General features: G+C 34.4%; 1 long non-coding RNA gene across 1 annotated transcript in view; it reads right to left on the bottom strand.

The window, feature by feature from the left end:
• Nucleotides 1-12,248: 12,248 nt before the first annotated feature.
• LOC148674543 (uncharacterized) overlaps nt 12,249-25,811 on the bottom strand; it is a 29,897-nt gene continuing 16,334 nt past the window's right edge. Inside the window, exons 2-3 of the long non-coding RNA XR_015935339.1 lie at nt 14,107-14,204; nt 12,249-12,879 (exon numbers count right to left, since the gene is read on the bottom strand). This is a non-coding gene — a long non-coding RNA (uncharacterized LOC148674543). The remainder of the gene's footprint in view (nt 12,880-14,106; nt 14,205-25,811) is intronic.

Genomic DNA, 25,811 nt, shown 5'->3' with positions numbered 1-25,811 from the left:
TATAAGCAAACTGACTGGGCATTTAAGAACTAATATGTCTATGTCATTAACTATGACAAAGATTTCCTGAGCTGCACATGGTAGGCCCTGATACGATTTGATACTACTGGAGTCTGTGGTTTCAGAGTTACACAGAGTTTCCTCTTCTTCCTATACCAACCTCATACTCCATCCAAGTCTTCACTGCTGCTCAAATGCTGTTTGTGCTATATTTGTTTACTGTCAAAAAGAAGCATACATTTTGAAGGACAATTGCATTTTAGTCTGCATCCCTCCCATGATAATACAAGTAGTTTTACTTTTAATTTTGTTGATTTGAAAAATGCCACAACTGACATCAGAGGAAGAAAAATGGTGCTGTGGGGATGCTGAGTGTCATACTGTTCGCACTTGCAGATGAAAGATTATTATTCTGTCATCAAATGCATTTTATTAGTACAGGCAGTACTAGGATCCTTCTGATCTTTTTAGAGTTACCCAAGAAAGGATGGGTTTATGGAGTATAATGCACGTTTGCATTCCTGTTAACAGGCTTAAAAGATTTTGACAGGAATTAATTTACTGATCCCAAATTCAAAATTCAACCACTTTTTGGGATATGACTGGAATAATCAGACAATATCTATGGAGCCAAAACACCCAGTGCATCCCTCAAGATCTGTGTTATTCAAAGTTGGTACCAAAGAAAGGTTGTTTAAAAAGAACTTTGATGTGAAGTACAAAGTCATCCACTACCACATAATCTTAAGGAGCTAGAGGCCCTTGTTGACTAGAAAATGGAGCAAAAAACTCAAAGCATCCATTCACACAAGGATTGTGATCAATGCAGCATTAATCAAAATGGCCTACATTGCTGCTAACAGGCGCAATACACCCTGTACTGTCCTGTTTGTATTTTGATTACTGTACTGACTATTTTTTAACAACATTGATAGTTTTGACACAATGCCCGGGAAGTACACAAAATGTGTGGTTTCTCAAATAAATTTTATCTAACTATATGTATTTACAGTCATTTCTAATTATATTAGCACAGTTTCACCAGCCTCAGAAAGAGTTCAGAACAAAGAAAAAAGACGATTCCGGCATTCCTCATCTATGCAAAAATCTATTTTGTGAGCTATTGTACCTTTTAGGTAGTCATAAGAAAGGATTCACATTAATACCATTAAAACTGGCCAATTAAAGTCAGGCCTAGCTATAACTCTTCTGGGAGTTGTTAACATCAATCAGGTCTCAGTTATCATATCGGGGTGTACAGACAAGTTATAATTAGCATGGGAAGCATTCTGTAGTAAAAACAATGCCCCCTGAAGACTTTAACTGAGTTTATTTTCTATAATGTCATGTTTAATAACTACAAAGTAATGGTTTATTAATGTATTTTATTTACTTTCCTCTGACATATTTGGCATTTATCTTTGTTTTTAGTCCTTTTGGTGGACCTTCAGATATAATTAATATCTGTGAGTTGGTTGATTTGATCACATGAGATTCTGCAGGACTTAGAGTGATAAAAAAATAAGGTCCTGATGGTATTTTCCACAATGTTCTCAAAGAAATAAAAAATGTTATTCATTGACTCCTAGCTAAGATATGTCATATATCTACTTAAATGGGAACAACAGTTTAGCAAAATGAGGACAAAAGTGCACCAAGAAACTTACTTCTGTTACACTTACTTACTTCTGTTACATGTATTGTAAATGATCGTTAGAGCTCAGTTTAAAAAATACTTTAAAAATCATGGCATTTAAAGAAATACCCATCAATTTAGAGAAGGTAAGTCTTGTTTAACATTTTAGAATTCTTGGAATATGATATATTTAGACTTCCAGAAAGCTTCTAAATTCTAAGGTCCACGTTACATAGATTGATTCTCAAATTAAAAGTGTTTTTAGGTTTTCAGGTAATTTTTGCACATGACTTGCAAACTGGTTAACAAAAAGGAAAGTGTTTCATGGCACAAATTCTAATTGGGCAGGTGCAAAAAGTGGTGTACCACAGGGATCTGCTTTGGTCCCATTGTTCTTCTTGATCAGCATCTTATCAGCAGCTAAGATTCTGATATACTATAGTTAGCAAACTAGCAAGGTGTGCAGATGATACAAAAAAGGGGGTGTGGCAAGCATAAATAGCAAGATGAGAATTACAAAGAGACCTGGACAAAATTGTGGAATCAACAGACATATGAATTAGAATTATGAAACAGACATATGCAAATGAATTTGAACGTTAATAAAAGCAAAGTGCTCCACACTGTTTTTTAAAGAATATAAGCAATGGATATTGCAGGTGCGTTTCGGAACTGTGATGATGCAATTGTGATGGTTCTGCATTTCTTTTTAGTGATTTGTAAAAAAACAACAACTATGGAACATTTTACATGACAAAATTCTAGAATTCCGATGCATTGAAGACAGATCCTGAAAATTCCAAATCCTACACGATCAGGTGCCACACCTAGGAAGACAAAACACCAGTCGGGTTTTTTAAAGCCCTTTTCTCTTGAGAATACCCTCTCACAGAGCACAAAGCTGTCAAAATGACAGGCCCCCATCGGAGCGGTGCCCAGCTCTCCCAGCCTCCACAATCCCAGTCTATCAATCAAGGCAGGATAACACATAGTGGCTGCACCTGTGACAGCAAATGATTGAGTAGGGAATGCAGGTCCGCTGTGCATGTTGCCTTGCACATTTGTATCCCTCAAGGAGGGGGCAGGGAGAAAGTATAGGAACCATAAAAAAGGAAAGGAGCTTGCTTTCCTATTCATGAAAATATTTTTTTGGGGGGGGTATACATAGACATTTCATTCCTTTATATTTAACAAAAGAGTAAATGTCAACAGTCAAATTGAAAATTGTTTGACACTGAAAGATACTCAGTGTAACAATTGCCCATCCACTTGAAAGACTGAAAGACAAGGCCTGATCATAGTATGCACTCTAAACTTTCACACACATACTTTTTCATATCTATGAAAAAATATGCTGGATGTAGGCATATGCAGATATTTTCTGTTACATCAGAAACACTTTGAAAAAACTTATTTTCACTTAGATCAAGTTACAGTCCCCTCTTTATCAATCAAATGTGCTAGCAGAATTGTGATATTAGTACTTAACAAGAAATAATAGTTTTAAAAAAAGGTGAATTCTGTACTTGTTTTACACAAGGAATGTACTCTAAACAACACAAAGATCTGTGTGTTTTCATTTTAATGAAGGCATACAAAATATGGTGATTCATACAACCAGGGGTTTGTAACATATTCTTGGTGAAACTACTGTATACCAAATACCAACCAATGTACAGTATATGGTTAAACATATTAAACTATAAATAAAATATTTTTCACATGTGATACAGGTATACCTTGTAAACAGCATATTTTCATAAAGAATCTCCTGCAAACATCCAATGATTCTTCACAGCCTTCTTTGTTTTGTTGTTTCATCACACATACAGTACCTCTAAACAGTTGCTAACCTTTCTAAGGATGTCATGTTAGGATTCAACATTGTGCAAAATATATTATATATTCTCTTTATCCGCATACTGTATGTCTGTTGCTTTTTTTTTAATTGTCAGAATATTCACCCTACACTTAATGTATTTGAGGAGTAAAGGGTGATGGAATAAGGGTGCTGTGGGAGTGCAGTTTGTATTTTATTGAGTTAGGAAAAATATTTCAGGCAAAGTATAAAATGCTGCCATGGCATCACAACTCCTCCGCATTCATTAGCATACAGTAAACTGATGCTGACAACAAATCTAAAAGCTTACTTGACATACACTACAGTTCTGCATGTATACTGAGCACTTGAATAACTGCATTATTAAGCTTGTTTAATCTTAGATAAGTTCAATCTATTTCTATGGTATATTCAAGTGTCAACTTGGAAATAAACACAGCAGGGAGAGTCATACAGTACTGTACAGTATGTGTACTTTAAGGCTGTCACAAGTCACTTTAACTTGGCTGAAGATTGACCACCAAGGTAACTTCATGGATAAGAACACCACTGTGGCACACAATTGAAAAGAATGTCCTCGATAGTAATACTTGGGGCAGTTGGAGTTATTGTAAAATTGCCATCTTGAATTTCAGAGCAATATTTTGAATACCAATAGAGCTTGAGGTCCATAAAGGACTGGGAATGGTGTCAATAGTGTTATAATATTATAAAGCACCCTGAGGAATCCTGCAAATAAGTGTGGGAAAATCTCTGCTCTGACTTCAAAGTCTATGTTACAAGAGATCAGTGTCACTGCAAATATGGCAGTATTGCACCAAATACAATAAACTCTCTGTACTTTTGAGGTAGGGATTTCAACTTTAATTAACAGTGTTTGCTACACTTCATAGTTAGCAAATATTTTTGTTTCAAGTAATGAGAACAGTCACCAGATTCTTCTTATACTCTAAACTTACAAACAACTGCCTACTTCTGTATTGATGGGTCCCTATAAAATGGCTACAGCTTCATTCTTTTGCTTTTCAGGCACTTTTTATTTAGAGTGTTCTCTGAAGCAACACACTCCTTGTTAGTTTTGCTACTCCCTCCATTTCCATCATCATTATCCTGAAATGTACTTGTTAGCAACTGGTGAAAACAGATGTTCCTTGATTGAATTTCATGCAGAAACTGGTATTTGAGAGCTGAAATTTCAAAAGAGTAAATAACGTGACATAAATTGAAGTTTAGTGGTTAATTACCATTAAATGGGCCTCTTAATTGGTATAGAATGCATTGAGAAAAACATCCATATTTCACTTAGTCTTCATTAACATGCTTAGAAGCACACATTAGATTTATAATAATGATGTTTAATAGCTGATATTTATTTTCCAGCTAAAACTTTTCAGACAGAAATTACCAAAATACTAAATATAAAATGTTCAATGGAGAATTATTGTTAGAAATTAAATAACTCCTGCAATATCTATTGCTCACATTTCACTCAGGCAAGTGTAAAAGGAAGCTACATAACACAGCTGGACTAATTTTGAAGCCTTTGAAATGCCTTTTAGCAGATGACAAAATCCTGACTGTTAGAACTTCCATTAACAACCAAATAGTTTAACAATACACAAATGATTTTGATGTATCTACTGGGAAAACTATATCAGGAAACCATAATGGCTGATATTTAAGGGGGAAGTTTGCTAGAAATCATAAGGCCTACAAACTGGCCCTCTTAAAGAAAGCACCTGGGGGATTCCACCATATGTTTAAGCTTTGTCTTGTCCTACAAAGTTAGTCTGTCCTTCAAGTGATTTGTCAAAGGGGTCTTACTGTGACAGAAAGAATATGTGCTGCTGCAAGAGAGGTTGAGAGAGGAGGAAAAGAAAAAAAAAGTGCTTCTGGCTTTTTCAACAGCCAACCACTGAACTGATTATAGCATAATTAAGGCTGTAAAGCCGTGAGATTATCCACCTGGTTATGCGCTAAAGTCACCATCTAATAAGGTAAATTAGCAGGTCCAGCCTGCACGTTTGGGCCAGGAGCTCACCTGATTAATGCAGTTTATTGGGAGCTGTTAAAAGCATTAACTGAAGACAAGCTCAGTAATTCGTCATATTTAAAGGCTTGGAAATTAAATCTCTGCTAGCAAATGAGAAGAGATAAAGCAAAATACTCTTTTAGAGGTTACAAATTTGCAAGCTGGTTTAGGGAAGCACCAAGAGAATTGCTTTCATCTCCATTTAAGTGGTTAAATTGAAAATAATTGCTTCAACAGTAAACAGAATTTAATTAAAAGGACAAAGATACCTGGGAGAACAAACAATAGTAAATTGATTTTGTTACCAGGTGTTGTTGATGCTGTGTTAGTTTAAATCAAATAAATACAATTGCTAAGTGCAGTAGCTGCATTGCGAACTTACTTTTCATTCCCTGAAAAGTGAAGCACACTCAGGTTCCTGCTTCAATTCATGATTAAATTAGTATTCACTGGTATTTTTATTTTTTTGAAAAGGTCCTCTTATTGATGTTGTTATTTTGTAAAAGGAGACATGCTCTTTTGAACTCAAAATTGTTGTACTATAAAAGACATAAAGCAACATGCAAATAAGAATACATTCAAAAAAAGGAAGTGCAGCAAATTTCACAGAATTAGTTCTGGGCAAAACTAAGAACTAAAGTGGTCTGCTGTATTGTTTTTTTTTTCAAAAAATATTTTTAGATCAGCCGTGACAGTATCTATAAAGTTATCCTTCTATAAGGGTAAGCTTAACACTTTTTCTCTCTACTTTTACATCTAAATATACTCCTTTTTTTGAACTCTGCCCTGTATGAAGCAGTCATGCATGCCTGTTTTAATTGAAAAGAGGTATATGAAAACACTAGGGTTTAAAAACCACAATAAATTATTTAATTAGTTAAAAATAAAATTGCCTTCAATTTGAAATGATAGACTTGCAGACACATACAGTACATCTTCACTTTAAACACAGGTCTGCTGTATGTAACTCAATAATTTTATTTTTCTTTCATTTATAATTGTGACGTGAGTGATGTACTGTACAAACAAGTGTGAATTACTTCTAGAGACTTGTACACAATAGTTTTATTTTTGCCCCTAGACATTTACCTCTTTTTCACAGCAGAACTGGTCAGAAGGTTTGAATTTGGATCAAGATAGCAAAAAGGGAAACTAATATAAGTCTATTTAATTAAATACTGTGTTAGACTGTTACAGTTATTCATTCTAAATTAATTGTATGTCATAGACATATATTTATTTAATTTAGAATTAATCATATTTTGCTAATTGCAAATAACATCATTGGATTTTTTATGCATACAGTATGTTCCGCTGCAGTTAAATAATAGGTTACACTAGTGTTAAGGACATCCAAAGTACTCTCAATTAGGGAATGAAGTAGATCCATTGGCCAAAAAACAGAATTCATATGTAATTACATAAATTTAAGCCAAATTGATTGAAAAATAATCTGCATTTGTGAAAACTGCAGTTTAAAGAGATATGAGCAAACTATATTTAAATAGCCTACACAGGCCGATAAAGACTGCTGTAATTGTTTACTTAATCTTCCAAAACAAATCTTTTGAAGCACGGAATTTTTCACCTTATGCCATTTGACACAGGTTTAATATAGCTTTTGAAATACAAGGAATCTTGTAGTTTTAATCAATTTATAGTGACAAATTTTAGTTATCCACAGAGCTTTATAAACCTTATGCTATTATTACATATCAAGTAAAAAAATCCACTAATTAAATGTTTATTTTTCATTATGTGTGTAATAAAAAATGCATCCTTTTAGAAAATGATCCTAGCAGTGAATTCTTATTTTTAACCATACTTTGGCTGTAAAAATGTTGTATCAGACTGTAAATTTAAATCTTCCTATACAGATGAACATGCATACTGAATACATATATAAATTATTTCTGATATAAAAAGAAAAAAATACTTTACATATTTTGTTCATTAGGAAATTATAAAATACCAAAGACGGTTATGGAAAAGCAAGACTACTGATGAGTTCTAGCTGTGGCAAAACGGGTCTACTTAGACTGAATGTGTTAACTCTCTTTTTCTGAGGTTACCACAAATGATTAATTTAGATTTATTTTATTATATATAGTTGATATGATTTATATTTTAATGTGCAGGAATGTTTATTAATGCATTCCTCACAACGTACATACATACTGTACACATTTTTTATTCACATGCCCCAAAAATTGTTTTAGAACATCATGATGAGGGATCTGTTTTTTATTCCATACTTTAACTAAAATATATAAAGCAGCATATTGAATATTAATTCATAGTTGTCCGCTTTTTTTGTATCCTTACTTTTCAGTTTATAAAGATACAAAAAATGATTAATTCAGTTAATCAGTAACGTCCTCCCTCAATGCTATCATGATCCCTTTTTTCAAAAGCAACATTTTTCAAATAAAAATTACATGATTACAACGTCTTAAAATATGTAATAACAGTCTAAAACTATTTTTCACATAAGCATTGTGAACACCAATATATATTTCTAATTTAGTGTGATAAATTAATGTCTATCAAGCATGTCAGAGCTATAAATAGAAATGTTGGAATTATTTTATTAAATTTTTGGCTCTTTTTAACAACATTACAATAAACATAATTAAATCCACTTTTAGTTTTACCTTATTCCATTTTTTTTGTATTTAACACAAGTTTAAAGAGATTTTTTTATTGTCATAAAGATCAGACAAATTTAGAAGAATTCTGTTTTTATATATGTCTGCATAGTTAGCTGTACAGTACTTGCAAAACTAAAATAATACTTACTTTTCTCTTTTTAGTAGTTATAAATATTACACATCGGTAGAAAATAGAGTAAGCAATAGAAAGAATATAAGATCCATATTTTAATTTGATTTTGTGTTTCCATTTAGGTTTGAGGTTTGAGGTTTGAGTTTTTGTCAAAAAATGAAAACTGAAAAAATAACTATCAAGCAATACAACATTTTTCAAATAATTTCAAATAGATTTTAAAGCTTGTTGTGAGCTTCTAGCCTTTCTGATATACAGTACAGCTCTTCTAAAAGAAGTGTTTTGTGAAAAACAAAAAAAAAGCAATCTTTTTTTGCATCTCAAGGGCAGATGTGGTACAGTCAGAGGTATGTAAACATTAGACATTTTGCAACATAAACAACTGACATAATATTATACAAGACCTTTGTTTATATAGCACCTTACCAATTTGTACATGTAGAGCTTTACATACTTTCCATGGAAAGTTCCAAATGTGATTAAGTTATAAATATTGACAGGCTATATGTAGAGAAGTTTGTGAAGTTTGTGTAAATATTTTGTCAGAGATACAAGCAGCCTTATTGCATGATTATGAGTGAAATCATATACAATGAAAAACAACATAATACAGAACTGTTAAATAGAAACTTTGATACCTGCAGTATAAACTAACATATAATTAGCCTTAAAAGTAAACACGAAAAGCATAGCACAATGATAAAGTTCTGAATCATGGCATAATTGCATCGCAACATGTTTTTCTAACTAATTTAAATGGTACCAAAATTGTGTCATGTTACAAGTATTAATCCCAAACTCTTTACTTGGTCCATGTATCTGTCTTAAATAATTTACATTTGGTGAGTTACTTAGCATGTGATGTGTTTTCTTCCTGAAAGACTTTGGCATTTGTTGAGTGGATTTTTTGAGTCAAAAACAGATCCAAATCCTTCATTCAAAAATATGTGATATTAATAATATCACAGAATTAAAATAAATAAACCATGTGTGATTATTTTTGAAAAACACAAAGAACGTCTGAAGTCTTGCAAAATTAATGCAACATTATAAATTAATTTTGATTTATTCAAAAGGTAAACAAACGCAATCAAATAAAGTTGTGTGTTAATTACTTTTTAAAGCTATTATTGTAGCAATGTACTTTATAGAATAACAATTATTGGTTAATTGACCATTTCACATAAATACTTGAAAAGTGCTTGAATCAGTTTCATTTTGGGGATTGTTTTTTTATTTCAAAAGAATAATTTTAAATAATGTAAATTGTGTAAATCTTCATTATTATTATTAAGTTTGTGAATCTACTTCAAAATAATAGCATAAAGTAAATTAAAATAATGGACAAAAATGTGAAGGATTTTATTTATAGTCTTTGTTAAATTAGCCCATTGAATCCCAAGGACATCAGGAGGAAGACACGCAAATGAACAATTAACTGAAGCATAGCTCTACAGATATAACAACATGTCTCTTCTCAATGCATTTAAAAAATATGGCTAGGTCATTTCAATTTTTTACCCTCTCTTTGCTGAACAATTTGGTGGAATGTGGCCGAAAACGCTGAGAAAACATTTTGCAGTAAAGTCTGCCATCTTCTGGACCAAACAGAGAATGACCATATTAATAAACGTTTCCCAAGAAGCTTCACTGCCACAGATGAATAATGTTCTAAATGTATAATAAATCACATTTTGTACCATAATAATGGTGAGAAGAAAGGGATTTTTCCTATGAAGGGGAATCAAATCCATCATGAAGGATTTCTTGTGTTAATGTTGTAACACAAAAAAATATCCTTAGAAATACTTCAGCAATCAAAGATATACAGTACATGTAGCAGTGGGTTTACCTCTGATACAAAGGCATTGCTCTTTCCCACTAACAGCAAAAGTGCTCTGTAGAATGGTTTAGCTGAGTATTCACTGTTGTTTTATGTGGCCTTGTTGTTGTTCAAAGTTTTTTTTTATGTGCATATACTGTACCAGACACTGAATTTAATTTTTTGGTTTAACTATGCTCTAAGGTGCCACCTGTAACCTTGTTTTACAAAATTAAATAGATGTATAACCTACCACAAAGTGAAGTGAAGTAAAAAAGTAAAAAGTCATAATTCCTGCTTTTATTTTCAAATAAGCAAATCAGATTGATAGACAATCTGAATTCCGAGATGTATTACTGTAAAAATGAAAATGATTTCTAATACAATATAATAATTTGATTTGATTTTTTAAATATTTGAATGTCTATTTTTCTAAATTTATTGAGATTCAATATTAGTTAGTGTATATACATAGTGATAATTTCTTCTTCACTGTTACATCCATCCAATTAAATCCATATTGCCCTAAATGAAGATCATGGCTTTACTTTAAAAAAAAACAACGTAAAACTACTTAAGTGTAAATGTATGAATTGATCTTCTGCATTTTACCTACAGTGAGAGAGGAATAATTTTAAAATACTAACTACAATGTATTTTTTTCTGAACAACAAGAGCAATAATAATATTACACAAGTTAGTGATTTTATGTATTGGTTTATTTATGCATGATAACTTCAGTCCAGGCTTTGAAATATAATAATTTGCGATTGGTACAGTAATTATAAGTTAATTAATTGATAGCCTGTCCTTTATTTGAATAGTTTTGAATATTTTGTTACTTATTTTTTCTTATTAAAGCTTAAGCTTAGTCTATCACAAAAAAGGGGCTGGATTTGCCCCTATAGGAAAAAATAAGTCTCAAGGCATACCGTATTTGGCTGTAGTTTTTCGTCGCAATGTAACACTGTATTTGTTTGAAGGAACTATTTGGCTGTGAATACAAAAATGGATGTATTTTCTGCATTCTGTCGTGTACTTTTTTGTAAGAAACCGATTGAGCAACTGAGCCATTTATATTTTGAATAATAAAAGTGAGCTTCTGAAAATATGTGAAGTTTCAAATCAAATTTCAAACAGTTTTGACAAAAAACAATATGCAAAAAAATAATAATTAAAATATATTTTCATTAAATTAGTTAATGTTCAATGTAAGACTTTGAGATGCTTGCAAAAATTGTTATGCATCTGCAGTCAGTAGATAATTTCAAGCAATACAGAGCAGTAAAATCTAAATACATTGCAGATTAATTGGCTTAAGGGAGATGTTGATTTAAATATTTCTGTTCATTATGTTAAATTACAACATGCACCTTTTTGAGCATTGTAGCAAAATAGAGCACTTACACAATTTAGATATTGTATGTTTATTTCTTTGATATATAAAAATAGAAAGATTCTGTACATGGGTGCACATTGATGTTTTGTTTCTGATCTGTCTATTGTCTTCCTTGTCAGGGGGGTAGTCCAGTTACTCGGAATTATATGAAGGTAAATACAGTAGGATAAGGTTATGAGTCAGAAACAGAACATTGATACAGTATGTAAATATTATCACCATTTTCTATGTCACAACACAAAGTAAAATTAAAAAAGACAGACTGTAGCTAGTTCTGCTGAAAGGTGCTGAAAGGTGAAACGCATCTACTAAGGGAAATTTAAACTAGAAAATATTAAGTATTTAGACTTATGTGTAAATGTGGTTTTCCATGTTCCCTGCATAATAAACAAGTCTTCAGTGAAGTTGTATATGGAAAAATAATATTTTTAGAATTATAATATTACACGTTAGTGGTTTGTTATTATTTTATAAATATCACATCATTGCTTTTTTGGAAGTCAATTCAAAATGTAATTTATTTCTTCCAAACAATTCCACTTTAATATATTTGTATTATACTGATACATGTGGGTATTTGAGGTCCATTGAAAAAAGGAACCTAATGGTTTAAATTAACATACAAATTATGGCATAGACAAAGCATACTGAATTCCAGGAATAATCATTTTCAGTCTAGACAAACTATAGGTTAAAATCTTTAGGTTGTTTCATCAGTGATTCATATGCAGGCATATTATGATTGTTTTTTTTTATTCTCAGCACTCTATATAACACTGTAGAGAACCAGTTTATTTACCAAAATGTTTTAATTTAATATGAAAATCTATTGAATTTTTGTAAATTCGGGTTTGGTGACAATATCATTTGACGTTTTATGAATTATGTTTTGGTTCATTGTTTTCTTTTGTAATGAAATTGAAAAACTCGGATGTTCTCAGATCTGTGAGCTACACTGTTGGCTGTAGGCATTCAGCATTGTAAAATTCACAATCGCTTCTCCAAATAAATCTTGTTGCCAAGACAAAGAGTTTTAAATTCAGACTCATCACATGAAAAGCTTTTATTTATCTATTACAGTGTCTTTTTTTTGTAATTTCCCAATAGATATAGTTGATTTAAACTTGGAAAATGAGGGCTTCCACTCAAAAATCCATCTCTGAAACCATCCATTTTCTATCTGCTTCCTCCAAATCAGGGTCACGGTGGAACCGGAATATTTACTGGCAAACAATGGGCGCAAGGCAGGATACACCCTGGACAGAACACCAGTCCAGTGCAGGGTGGACAGACACAAACACCAACATGTCCACACTCACACAGGGACAACCCACCAGTATGTCTTCAGACTTTGAGTGGAAATCATCTGAAGGAAGAAACAGGCAAATATTCAAGCTTCAATAACCGTGGCCACCTGGCTATACGTACTGTACAGGTGTCTGCCAAATGACCAGCTAACAAGGATGTATAGATATAAGAAGCAGCTATGTAGTAACATTTGTATGGCACGTAAGGTGTATAGTATACTAGAAATAACTTGTACAATGATGGGCAGGAGTAGCTTTGTTCATAGGTTTAGTTAACTATATGAGCATGGTTATGACAGATGATTGGGCTGTGTGGAAATAGGAAGCAGGTCATAAGTCATATGTTGACTACCTGGATGTACAAATTAGACGTCCAGCCCCACTGAGGTAGTCAGACAGATTGTGCCAAATATGAATAGCATCAATTGCAGCTGTACGGCTGAAGAGGAAATGATTTCCACCACCTGTACCAATACTGTACCAATGGCATAACGGGTTCTATATTAAGCATATTCCTATATGTAACAAGTTGAGATAAATTCAAATTAGGGAAGTGGGTTTAGAAGGAACTTATCCTGATACAATATACTCATGCTAGTTATCCAAGATCCAGCAACTGAGATTCTTTTAATCAGGCGGTGTCCAGAATTAGCCAATAAGCCAAAAAAGCAGTTCTGTCTAAAGGGTAGAGAAACACTCAGCAACAAGCTTGATGTTCTAAGGAACTCTCTGAGATCAGGGGGAAATCAGTTTCAAAAATGATATGACCATTGCAGGGAGGAAACTGGAATAGCAATGAAATTGTTATTGAAAAACCACTTGGTTTATTTGTTGAGGAGATAGTTTGAAGAGTAGAAGAGCAGAAGTGAGTTCAGTCCATTTCTGGCTTTTTATGGGGTCAGGTACATAAGAGTGAGACAAAAAAAAGTTATGCCAGTGTTGCACCTAGTAATACTTCTAATAGTAATAGTGAATTAATTCTAATAGTAAGAATGCAATGTGAGATAATTTTTAACTTCAGAGGAAGTTTTGGAATGGAATGGAGTTTCAAAGCAGTGAAGGCCTCAAATGAGTAAGAACAAGTTAGCAGTTTTATTCAATTAACATTATTTAATAATGATACATTGTGTCCATACAAATAGTAAAGTGAGCCAACTTGAGCAGAGGGAAAGGGAAAAAACTGCCATCAAACTGCCACAGGAAGAAGCTCCTGGAAGGTGGAAATAGAAGGAACAGAAACTGGGGGAGAAATGGAGGCAAGCGAGAAAGTAATCTGGAGTACTTACCAGAGCAGGGACTCAAAAACAATCACAGGATCGTTGGTATGAGAATAGGTACTGGAACGAGCAGCAGTGAAAGCCATTAAACCAGGTGCTGCTGACTTCTGCTTAAAATAAAACAGTTGTTAGGATCCTCCTGAAGAAGCAAAAAACAGGACGAAAAGCCTGTGAACTTCCTCCTTAGTCCTCAGACACAACTAGACTAACTAACTCCAGAAGCAAGGATTTTTACTTAATTAACTGTCATAAATTAAACATGTCTCCATGCAGTTAAACAAAGCAAGAAAAACAAGAGCCCCAGTCTCAAGTAAGCAGCATTTGCCTTCAGACACTGTTGGATCAGAGGTCAGAGAAGACTATGGACAATGGGGAAACAGATAATCAAGATAAGGGTGGCTTGAAAAGTATTCAATTTACAGTAGATTAAATCTATCATACTGTAGATTAATCTACCATAGGTCCTGATAGGTTAATCATGAATGTGGTACTTTTGTACCTTCCAAACATTCCTTATTAACTCCATTAGACATTGCAGATAAAATCACGCAGTTTCATGAACATTTTAGTTGGAATCTTACCTTATTGGGATAAATGTTTAGATTTTTTGCTATTTCTGTTGTCATTCAGCCTTTGTTTTCTTAACATCCATATTCTTACTTAATTGTTTGCTTCACATGAACAGATGCAGCTTTTGCAGGAATGAGATGTAAATGAGTATGAGTAAAGATATGTATGGATTTAGTGGAGAATGGATGGCAAAAGGTTAGAAAGATTCTCCTTGAAGTCCTGAACAGATTTATGCTAATACATAAGTTAGTCAAAAAGTGTCCCAAATGGTTTAAGACATCAATTAGGAAAAAACGGTAAAGAGAGTGTTTATGTTTTTGGGGTTTTTTTCATTGAATGTAGGTCTTTTGTAAATCTAAGCATACAGGTTCTGGCCATGATTTATTATTTTATTGTGTTCTGTGTTGTATCTATCGAAGACAATATCATAAGAAAGATGCTGAATGCATTGACCAAAATTACACCAATAGTAACACAGCCAACAGTATATTATTAGACTTTTATTTATTGTATTTACTTTGTACAGTCTGTGCATTTCCATCATTGAGTTTGGTTGATATGTGGGAAAAAAATAGAAAATCCTCAATTTTCACTAGCACACACAGAAATTCAAGCCACACAGCACAATTTTAAGAGCTGTATATTTTTGGTATAAATTGATGGATGTTGTTCAGAGTCCACAAACTAGCAAACTAACATTAGTAGGTAATCAAATCTGGTTTGATTTTTCATCACTCTTAGTGATCTAGGTTGTTCTGTGGTCAGAGAATGTCCATTTGTTGATCCACTCTGTTGTTCTTGGATGAGTATAAAAAGCATTTCTATCCTCTTCTACCACCATGGGAGGTTTGGCATCAATCAAAAACTCTATGAGTATCAGATAACATCATGTTTAATGATTTGTAGGTACAGAAGCAGCACATATGCTTAATAAACTTTATATTTTCTGTTTTTTAGAATTGCTTGGCTTTGTCTGCTTAGAGAAGTTAATGAGAAGATATCTAAACTGAAAAATCGTTTCCTTCATGATTTATTTTAAAAACATGCTTCTGCTGTGATACAAACATTTGAAGATATCCACATATTGTAGAATGGCATTGTATTCCTGCAGAATGGCAAGGGGGAGAAAAGAACAGTCAGAAAAGAGAAGATATAAATAAAACTGCAACAACAAGAAAAGGCATCCTTATTTATGACAGGATTGTGCACTAAAAGGCTCTAAAGCAGGAGTGGAGGGTGATAGTGTGGAACAACCATGTATTTATTGATGGGATACATGCAAAGTCCAGACCGAGCTCTGAAAAAAAAAATTCTCACTTGCCCATTTGCCCAGAGCACAATGTCAAGAAAAAGCCAATCATGTTGGAAAATAGTTGGAAAAAATCAGTTTGAGTGGGCAGTTGCACTATCAAATCTAGTTAGTAAGTTTTTTGCAGAAATGTCTCATTCAAGCTGTCGCTCTGATAGAGCAACTTTATATGCTTGTGGTATAATTTCAGTAAAGCTGTACAATACTACATTTATCCTACTAAATAAAGCACAGTTGGGTTATAAATAAATATATAAATGGAAAAAAGAAACGCAACATTTCCTGGAATGAGAATACAATAGTAATAGCTTATGTACTTTCACAAAAAGTTGTCAATTTGTTTTAAGCCCTCTGACCAGCAATACAGCTTGTGCAATGAGGCATTGCAACTCAATCACATAAAAGTTTGTTAGGTGCACTTTTACACAACAAAGTTTAGGTTGAACAATGCCTGATCAGGTCACCTTTAAAAAGGCCTTAATTCAAAGCTTAGGTCACTGCAAGGAAAAGGCCACACTTAGCCAGCTTTCTGTGCATTCCATAATGCCTTGAATGTCACCAGAAGCAAGGGAGAGGGCCATTGGCATGCTGCAGGCAGGCATCTCATGTGGCAGCATTGCCAGACACTATGGAGTAAGCTGCTCCACTGTGTCCTGACTGCAGAGAAGGTTTCAGCAGACCGGCAGGGCAGATGACCGTCCAAGATCCGGTTGCCCTCAAGTGACCACAGAGCATGACCGACACATAGACTGGTCCATCTGAGAGATTGTTTCAGATCTGCCACATGTCCTACTGCTGAAACTGCCGGCAGACTCAATGCCCACATTAGTGACAGGACAGTGAGGCTCCATGCTGTTGGCCTTAGAGCAAGGCGACCTGTCAGAGGCCCACTGCTCACACCTCCTAGACGTCACACCCAACTGGCTTGGGCCAGTCAGAGGCTGCGATGGACTTGTCAACAGTGGCATCAGGTCCTCTTCACAGATGAGTCACTCTTCAGCCTGTTCCATGCAGATGGAAGAGCCAGAGTGTGGAGGAGAAGGTGTTGTGTTTCTTTTTTCCATCAGTATATATTCAAAGGGATTCAAAAACATGGATGAGATGTACAATGCTGCACATTTCACAACATGGGACACAATGGTTGAAAGACTACCTGAGTGGCAAAGAGATATGTCTAGTTTTACTGAGTTATGTCATTATATGACTGTGACCAGAATTATTTCTGCTGTGGAATGCAACTGGCTGAGAGTCACTGAAACTGGACAGACATGAGCTGACCATGCTTGGCTTTGCTTTCCAGTTTACTCCGTAAAGCCCAGAGGAGTCACTACAAAGTGAAAAAGGGTAACCTGATTCACACATTAAGATGTGTTTCATAAATCTCACAGGCCCATCGCTTTCACATTCCTGGTCGTTGCCTATGTCATGTTGGTGTATCTGCAATTGTTCCCCTGAAAAAATATAAAATATCATTGTCTTCACTTTTTTGATGACTGCATTGAGACTGCTTTTTTATAAAGGCTGCTTTGAGTTACAGATGCTGCAAAGTACAAAAACAATTACCACAAGAACAACAGAGCCTTTAGTGAGAGGTTTACACATCTGCTTTATATTGAGATGTGCATTAGAACAATATAATACTGCACTTGACACAATGTATATATCAATATTTGCTTTTCTTAGATTTTTTTAGTAATTGCAATAACAGTGAGTACAGTTCGAAGTAGTGTGAAATAGATTTTGCTATTTAGGAAAACAACAACAAATAAACTTAGCAGGTATGGTGATGACAAAAAATTAGGTGAGGTTGCAAATATGTTATCATCAGCAAAACGAACATTAAAAGATATAATTCAGATACCTTATTATTTTAGGTGTCTGAATATATTCAGTGAGTGAAGCAGAAGTATGAGAAAACTATAGAAATGAATGCTGACTAATTTAGACAGTTTGATGGAAAAAATGAGAATGCTTTCGTATGATATTAAGTGTTTACAATGAATTGCAAATGAAATTATGTAATATTAAAATTATACAATGCATTAGCTAGAACTCATTTGAAATATTGTGTTCCATTTTAGCCAACATACTGCATGAAAGATATGGCTGCTAACAGCATTACAAATGAGAGAAATTAGGCTAATTCTTGGTCTGAAGGGATCATGCTCAGATAGACTAAGTGAATCTTTTAGTATTAGACTCTTAATACCCTTCTGAAAAAAATCTTATTTTTTTTCAGCAGAGAACATTATGTAGGGACTTATCTCAGGTATTCAGAATTTGATTGACCAAATCAAATCAGAGGGCTTTTTGAAGATCATTAACTATATAAGGAGAAGAAACACAGGTAGAAATAAAGTTTAGGAATATTTAAAATGGAAAACAGATTCCCATAAACGGGAGTAAATAAGAGTAAAAACAACTCCTTAGACACATTGTTGAAACCAAAGTCAATGAGAACCTTCAAGGAACAGCTTAATGGAATTATTTGGTCATTAAGCTACTAGGAACCAAGCATATAAAATAGGCTTCATCACTAAATCTCATTTGTAATCGTTGTTATGTTCTTACATAGTTCAAAGATGGATGAGCCTATTGTACATAATTTTTCACACAAATGAAAGAAGGAGGATCTGTCCCAGATCACTATCATTGCCATCAGCTTTAAGATGTCTGGGTCTCAAAGTTTTACCAGACAGAAAAAGAAAAGCGGAAAGAACATTTCAAGGGTCCACAAATTGCTGCTATTTTTGGATTAGATGGCAGGTCATGATGGATGACAGGACCTAAATGTTTTGTTTGCCTGACTGACAAAAACAACACATGGGCAAGTCTAGTTATACAAGCTGTTTATTCTCACAAGCAAGTTAATTACAGTAATAATTATATAATTTCTAGCACTAAAAATCTGATTTTAATTCTTTACATAAGTCATATGATGTCTTGAACACATTTGACCAGAATGTCAAATGGTTGTGATACACTGTAAGATAACTCTGGTTCTGGAAAGCGGTATTGCAGAGGAATTATGTTGCTACCACATAAGCAGTATGTGTGTTTTTTACACCATGAAGGTTATGTACATTAGGTGCATTTTCATAATTGTGCAGTTGAGTTTGAACCACGCAGTGCAATAAATTGGTGTTAAATGATATGGAGTAGAAGACATAATACCTACCATGTATTACTATGTAATTGTTGTTTAGCTGTATTTTGTTATATTCCTACTTTACATACTAATATTCATAGGCACATCATCCTCTTCTTGAGTGATTAGCTGCTAAAAATGTAACATAATTTGACATCTTTAGCGGTGAACCTACAGTTTAGAGGTTAGACCACATAGTAGGGCACGTTGTAACAGACAAATAAGTTCTGGATCCCGAGATGAAGTTTAAACAACTGAGTTTATTGCATGCAAGGAACAATAAGAATTGTCTAGAGAATTGTTGTAAAGCCCCAGTTTATATAGCAAACTTCAGCTGTTTCTGACCCAAATTGTTACTATGGTAATGGGGGGAGGTCACCTGTGTTCTGACATTCTCCAGACCTTGAACACTTTGAATGGCTGGTCTCTTCTTCCCATGGTTAGGGAGTCTCCAGCTCGCACTTGGAATCTCTTATCAGTTAAGTCCCGTCCCTGCCATAACTCAAAAGTGTTTAAGCATGGAATGTCTTGTACCAAAAGAAGTCTTTGTGCAGAAAAAAAAAACAGTTAACCCTTTTTTCACATCTTGTATCTTTCTTCAGGGAGCACGGTGGTTCAGTGGTTAGCATTGCTGTTTTGCAGGACTGGGGCGCTAGGTTAAATTCTTTAGTTGCAGTCCGCGTAAAGTTTGTATGTTCTCCCTGTATTCATGTAGGTTTATGCCAGGTACTCTGGTTTAACCTAGTGTTACCTGGTGATTATCTCGTGAGGTGTACACAGTGTACACAATAGGATAAAGGAAAAATACAAAATACAATAAAACATTCTGAAATATTAGGAGGTTAATATAGATCAAGACTGTAAGCTTAAAGCTTTTGAAACTGATTATTTTTGTATAATCTGAAAATTTGACAAGTGCAGTAAGTTTATTACATAAAAGTATAAACTACTGATATGTTATAGATTAGTATTAGCAGTGGTCCAAAAACTGATTTCTATTAAACGTTTGGACTTATTGTGGATTGAGTTAACATCTAATCAGCGTCCTTTGCTTCCTATTTTTCCAATTTATCATTTATGTAGCTTTAAAATTGAAGGTTAGTTTTTCAATTGGTGCTATGAAAGTCTGAATATATTATGTCATTAGCCCTGAAGTTATAGTTGACACTATACTAGTGACTTGATCAAAGTGATCTAGGAGGTTATTTACCTAAATCCATGTTAACGTTCTCCCAAAACACCATTTTAATGACAACTTCCAATTTTGCTTCTCATATTTTTCCAATAACTTCAGATGCAAGGCTAATTGGTTTATAATTCCCTGGATCTCTTTTGTTTTTATGAATGAGTATTATATTTTCTATTTTGAAGTAATTAGGTATATCCCCTGTCATATGAGTCATTTTAATCATGGGAAAAAGCCATTTGGTCCATGCAATTTGCATTATTAAAGTTCTCTAGACCTAGGCCCCTTATTACCTTATTCTCCTTATAAACTATTCTGTAATATTTTAAAACTGAGTAGGACTGTCTTTTAATTGTTTCATATTATAACTTCCCTGATTTCTGAACACCTGAGTAAAATAATCCTTGAAAACATCTGCCATTCTCTCCTCATCTTCCATAATAAGACCATTTGTATCCCTATGACACTTTAATACTTACCTTACCAATTTTATTTGCTATCTCAATATTGGAAAAGGCCCTTGACATTAGTTTTGGCTCCCATAAGCACAATATGTTTGTTTGAATCTTTCCTTAGCTCTTGAGACATTTTTACCTGCGTGTGCATCTCAAGATATTGCTGTGCTTGGCCTTATCTTAATTTTTTATTCTGTATAAACTCTATAGTATAAAACATTTTGTAATAGTAAAAAACATTTCTATAGTGATATATTAAACAATTTATGCCAACGTTTTCTGGACTACAGTTTGTTAACACGTTCTGATTTTTTCTTGTGCCTTTAGCGCAAGTGTAGCCATGCGTTTTCTACTTATTTCCTGTAATTTACCTCAATTTATTACTCTTAGGCTCTGTCTCATTCTCATTCTGAAACCTGCTTTACTAACATCATAAACCATTGCTTTAGACTGTCTTTTTTATTTTTGTAATATAACTCATAAGTGATCACATCATGGTCACAGTTTTCCAATGTTTCTCTTATTTTTACCTTTGTCATTTTATCTGATTATTTGAAAAGATCAGATCAATTCAAGCACATATCTTTTCCTAGAAAGTAATCATTCATCATATCAAAACCATATAGTTTTAGTAACAGCATTTGTGCTGATAAATGGCATATCGTTTCCCATCTAAAAACTGAAAATATCCAATAATATGATCCTCTCCTTTATGCAATACTTCTGCAAATGCTTTACTACTGACAACACTAATGCCCTGCAGATTTTCTTTTTGTTTTATCTCATTTTCAATCAAAGCTAGGTTAGACATATCTGAACAACTTGCATTCAAACTTTTATATGAAACGTAGGAAAAAATGGTACTTCATAAAATCTTTACTAGAATCCTATGACATTTTCCACGTATTTGCTTTAAAATCTACATGTTCTGCAACATCTGTGACAGTTAAATGTTACAGGACCAAATATTTATTTGTTTTCCTGTGGGAATTGAACATAATGTGTCATTAATTTCTGGGAAACCCTTGTGAGACTCAGTAGCTGCTGCCACCACCAGCTTCTCTGGTCTTATTACCTTACTCTAATCAATTAATTATACCATGTGCAAGAGAGATTTTACACTGACAATCTCTTGTGAGTCATAGTAGTCTCATAGTAATTGCATCTTTCTGTCCACCTACCTCAAAGGAGCAATCCTCCAAAATGGATATTTTATTTCTGCAAAATAATATATAGTTTCATGTTCCTGTATAATGGGCTTTGACACTGCAATAATAACTTACTCACTGCTTTAATAAACACATAAAGGATTTAGTTTCCTTCTTTTTGACTGCTTGCTTTCATTACTCCATCCATCATCAGTAAGCCACTTATCCCGGTCTGGCAAGCCTGAGGCACAAGGAGGAACTGCGCGCCTACTACTGCTCTCCCCCTGGATGGGACATCAGTCCATGGCGTTGTCACGGAGAAAGGGACCATTTAGAATAGCAGATCAAACCTAGCCAGCATGTCTTTGGGAGGTGGAAAGAAACTGGAACACCTGACAAAAACTGACATCAAAATAGGGAGGAAATAAGGACTGCACATAGACATATTGTACTACAGCTCCAAGGTTAGAATCAAAACCTGAGCCTTAGAGCTGTTGGACAGTAATGCTAAGTGCCATACCACCATTTTGCTTTGTTTTATTTTTTTTATGAATGTTCTTCCTTACGGCCTTGTAGCCATCAGTTGCATTTTTTTTAAAGTTCTCTCACTGTGTCATAAGGTAGACATACCACTCATGGCTCTGCGAATATATGAAACTTTGTTTATGATTACATTAAATTTTCACAAAGCCTGAGAGTATGTTACACTTAAAGTGCTTAATTAAATGATTTATACTCATTGCATTCTTCTGTAAAATTATTGTTTGGCGTTATATTATTCTGTATAAATCACACTGTTCTATTCCAGAAATCACAAAACTGTCCTGATCTGTGGCATTAAAGCCCACTGACTGATTTCACACACACTGGACAAGAGCTGGTCAGGTTATTTTTGAGTGCTGGAGTCCATACTGAAGTTAATTATTTCCCCTATTTTAACAAGGTCTCCAAGACCCAAAGCTGCAAAAAATAAACATAATAGACCCCCCACACACACAGTGCATGTGCAGTGGTATGAGTGTTTTCTCTCAACAAGAACTTCATCTTTTCAACTATGGAGCTGCTGAGCAAGTCCTAAGAGCTCAATTTAATTTTATCTGACCATAAAAAAAATGTTTTGAAAGTCATTCAGATTATGTTTGGTAAGTTTTTTTGCCCTTTCTTTGTGGTTTGCCATTAGAAGAGTTTTCTTTTTTACAAACAAATCTATAAAAGCAACGTTTATGAAGATGAGACAAGGTAGATTTTGGCACTTTGCATCCTGAAGTTGCCAGTGAGTATTGGACCATCCAATTGTTGCCTTTAGATTTATAGTTTCCTCCCAAACATAAAGTTTAGCCCATGATGGCAAGATATTCTTGTGTCCTTTTCCTGGCAAAATGGCCATTACAAAAGTAGACTTAATGTCTTACTAATGGACATTAAAACTTTTTATAGATTGCATTTTAGCCAACCCTAAACTTGTGGAGAGCAATGACCATGAAAAACATATGACTACAGAATGTTTTCCCTGTAATGTATTGTCATCTTTTATACCCCTAAGGAACTAAGAAACCTTCAGATACCAGTATATAATTCTGGTGGCTTCCATTGCAATTCCATACAATACAATGTTACAGTACACCTGCCTTTGTTTAATTTTACATAAAGAAATATGTAAGGTATGAATAAATGTGACCCTCTTGGTTTTGTGAATTCAGTTGTTAATAACAAATATGATGTATGATAATACTTTTCTCTATGCAATCCTGTTATGATTACAGTATAACATTTGTTTAATTAGACACATTATCCTTTCAGTAACCCTAGCCAGCAGCCATGTCACCCTGCAACTTACAATTGGCAACCCACTGAAGCTAAGCGGGCGTGAGCCTGGTCAGTACCTGGATGAGAGACCTCCTGGTAAAAACTAAGGTTGGTGCTGGAAGAGGTGTTAGTGAGGCCAGCAGGGGGTGCTCACCCTGCAGTCCATGTGGGTCCTAATGCCCCAGTATAGTGATGGGGACACTATACTGTAAACAAGCCCCGTCTTTCGGATGAGACGTAAAACCGAGGTCCTGACTCTCTGTGGTCATTAAAAATCCCCGGGTGTTTCTCGAAAAGTGTAGGGGTGTAACCCCGGCGTCCTGGCCAAATTTCCCATGTCTCCTAATAATCCCCCTCTATGAATTGGCTACATTACTTTGTTCTCCTTCCCTGACGCGCCGGTTGGAGTATTCTCGGTCTCATTTAATGGCAACGTCAGCTCAAAGATTTGGTTCAAACCACCAAATGGAGACGGGCGTGCTGACAAGCGGTTAACGATTAACGCTAGGATGAGAGAGATCCTTTCAGTAACCCATTCTACTTTAATACATTTTTTGCTTTTTAATCAGGGGTATGAATATATCGGGAAGGGTTTATTTAATCTATTTCAGAACAGAAATATCTCTCTCTTCAACTTTCTAATTAAGAATTTGCTCCATTATTTCTGCCTAAACATCACTTAATAAGTTACCATACCTTCTCTGTTATAAGGCAGAACACAGGTGGGCATGAAACTCTATGAGACAACCCCCCAAAGTGAGTCAGTGTTTTTCCTTGTGCTTCAGCCAAATTCATTATATTTCACCTAGCATATCTGAATGAGGTAACCTCAAACTCACTAATTAGCTCTGGGTGAATACCAATTACAAATCTCTTTCAGTTTTTTTTAGAGCTGGAAGCAAATTTAAAAAATACAAATAAATTAGTCTGTGATTAAAAACTCAGATACAGCACAAACCAGAAGACACAGGAGTTCACAAAGACCAGGTTTTAGGGAGGCCATTGTTCTCTCACTGCCTTCATTAGAAAACAAATTGGGGAAAATGATCCACTATTTTTATCTCCTGTCTACCCCTAATACATTTCAGGAATATTCTGTACTTTAAGTTCCTCTGAGGTGTTGACTGGAAAAAACTCATGGATGAGTCAGAATCACTAGCATTTGTGTTCTCTATTAATCATTGTTTGAACTGTCCACTCTTGAGCTTTGGTGTTCTCATGCAAAAACTGACACCCGTCAACAATTCAGTTTCTGAGTACTGTATTTACCGCAATTCTCACCTCCTACTGACTCATTGCAGTCTACCCAGTATTGTTTAACCTCTGACTGTTCCACATGACAAAAAGTACCTTGTTTATCCTCCCTGCTCTATTGCCCCACTATTCACAATATCACCTGACTTTCCTGTTTCAGTGTTTTCTCCAGGTTTGGTTGTGCTTCCTCACCACAGTGAAACTCACTGTCTCAACTTTCTTAGTTATAGGCAATAACTATACTGTATACATGCTTCTTTCACCCCAAAATGCAACACTTAATTCTCTGTTTCAATCATCGCATAAGATACAGTATTTGATAGTTTTTCTAAGACACGATATGCTTGAGATCAGAACAATTATACCATAAAGGAATCATTTTAATATTTAACACTTTTTCTTCAATTGTTACATTCATTGATCAAAAGTTCATCTTTTTTAGGAAGGAACGCACACTTGAAATCACCACTTGCCTTGTAGGGACTGCAAGTGACAAAAAGAAAACTGAAGCTAAGTCCTGCTGAGCAACCTTCTGGAGCACTTCTTCACTGCTCAAAAGAACAACTATAGCTTCATTAATTCTAGAAGCAGATTCAGTGGTTCCACATCCTACAGCTTTCCCCCAACTCAATGACACATTTTTCATATCAGGACAATAACACCAACAGTGGTCCTGATGCCATCCCTCTATGCCCGTTTATCAAAATCCAAACAGGATCGCCCTTGGATTCTACCCCCAATGTCCATGGTGGCTTCCCATTAAGAATGTCAGCAAAATAATGACACATAAACTTTTTAAATCCAAAGCAACTGAATATATAAGGTATATTTAAGGCAA

Source organism: Lepisosteus platostomus, chromosome 3 (genome assembly GCF_059453375.1).
Source record: "Lepisosteus platostomus isolate fLepPlt1 chromosome 3, fLepPlt1.hap1, whole genome shotgun sequence".
Lineage (NCBI taxonomy): Eukaryota > Metazoa > Chordata > Actinopteri > Semionotiformes > Lepisosteidae > Lepisosteus > Lepisosteus platostomus.
The sequence above is the reverse complement of the archived record's forward strand: the minus strand, read 5'-3'. Positions and strand labels throughout refer to the sequence as shown.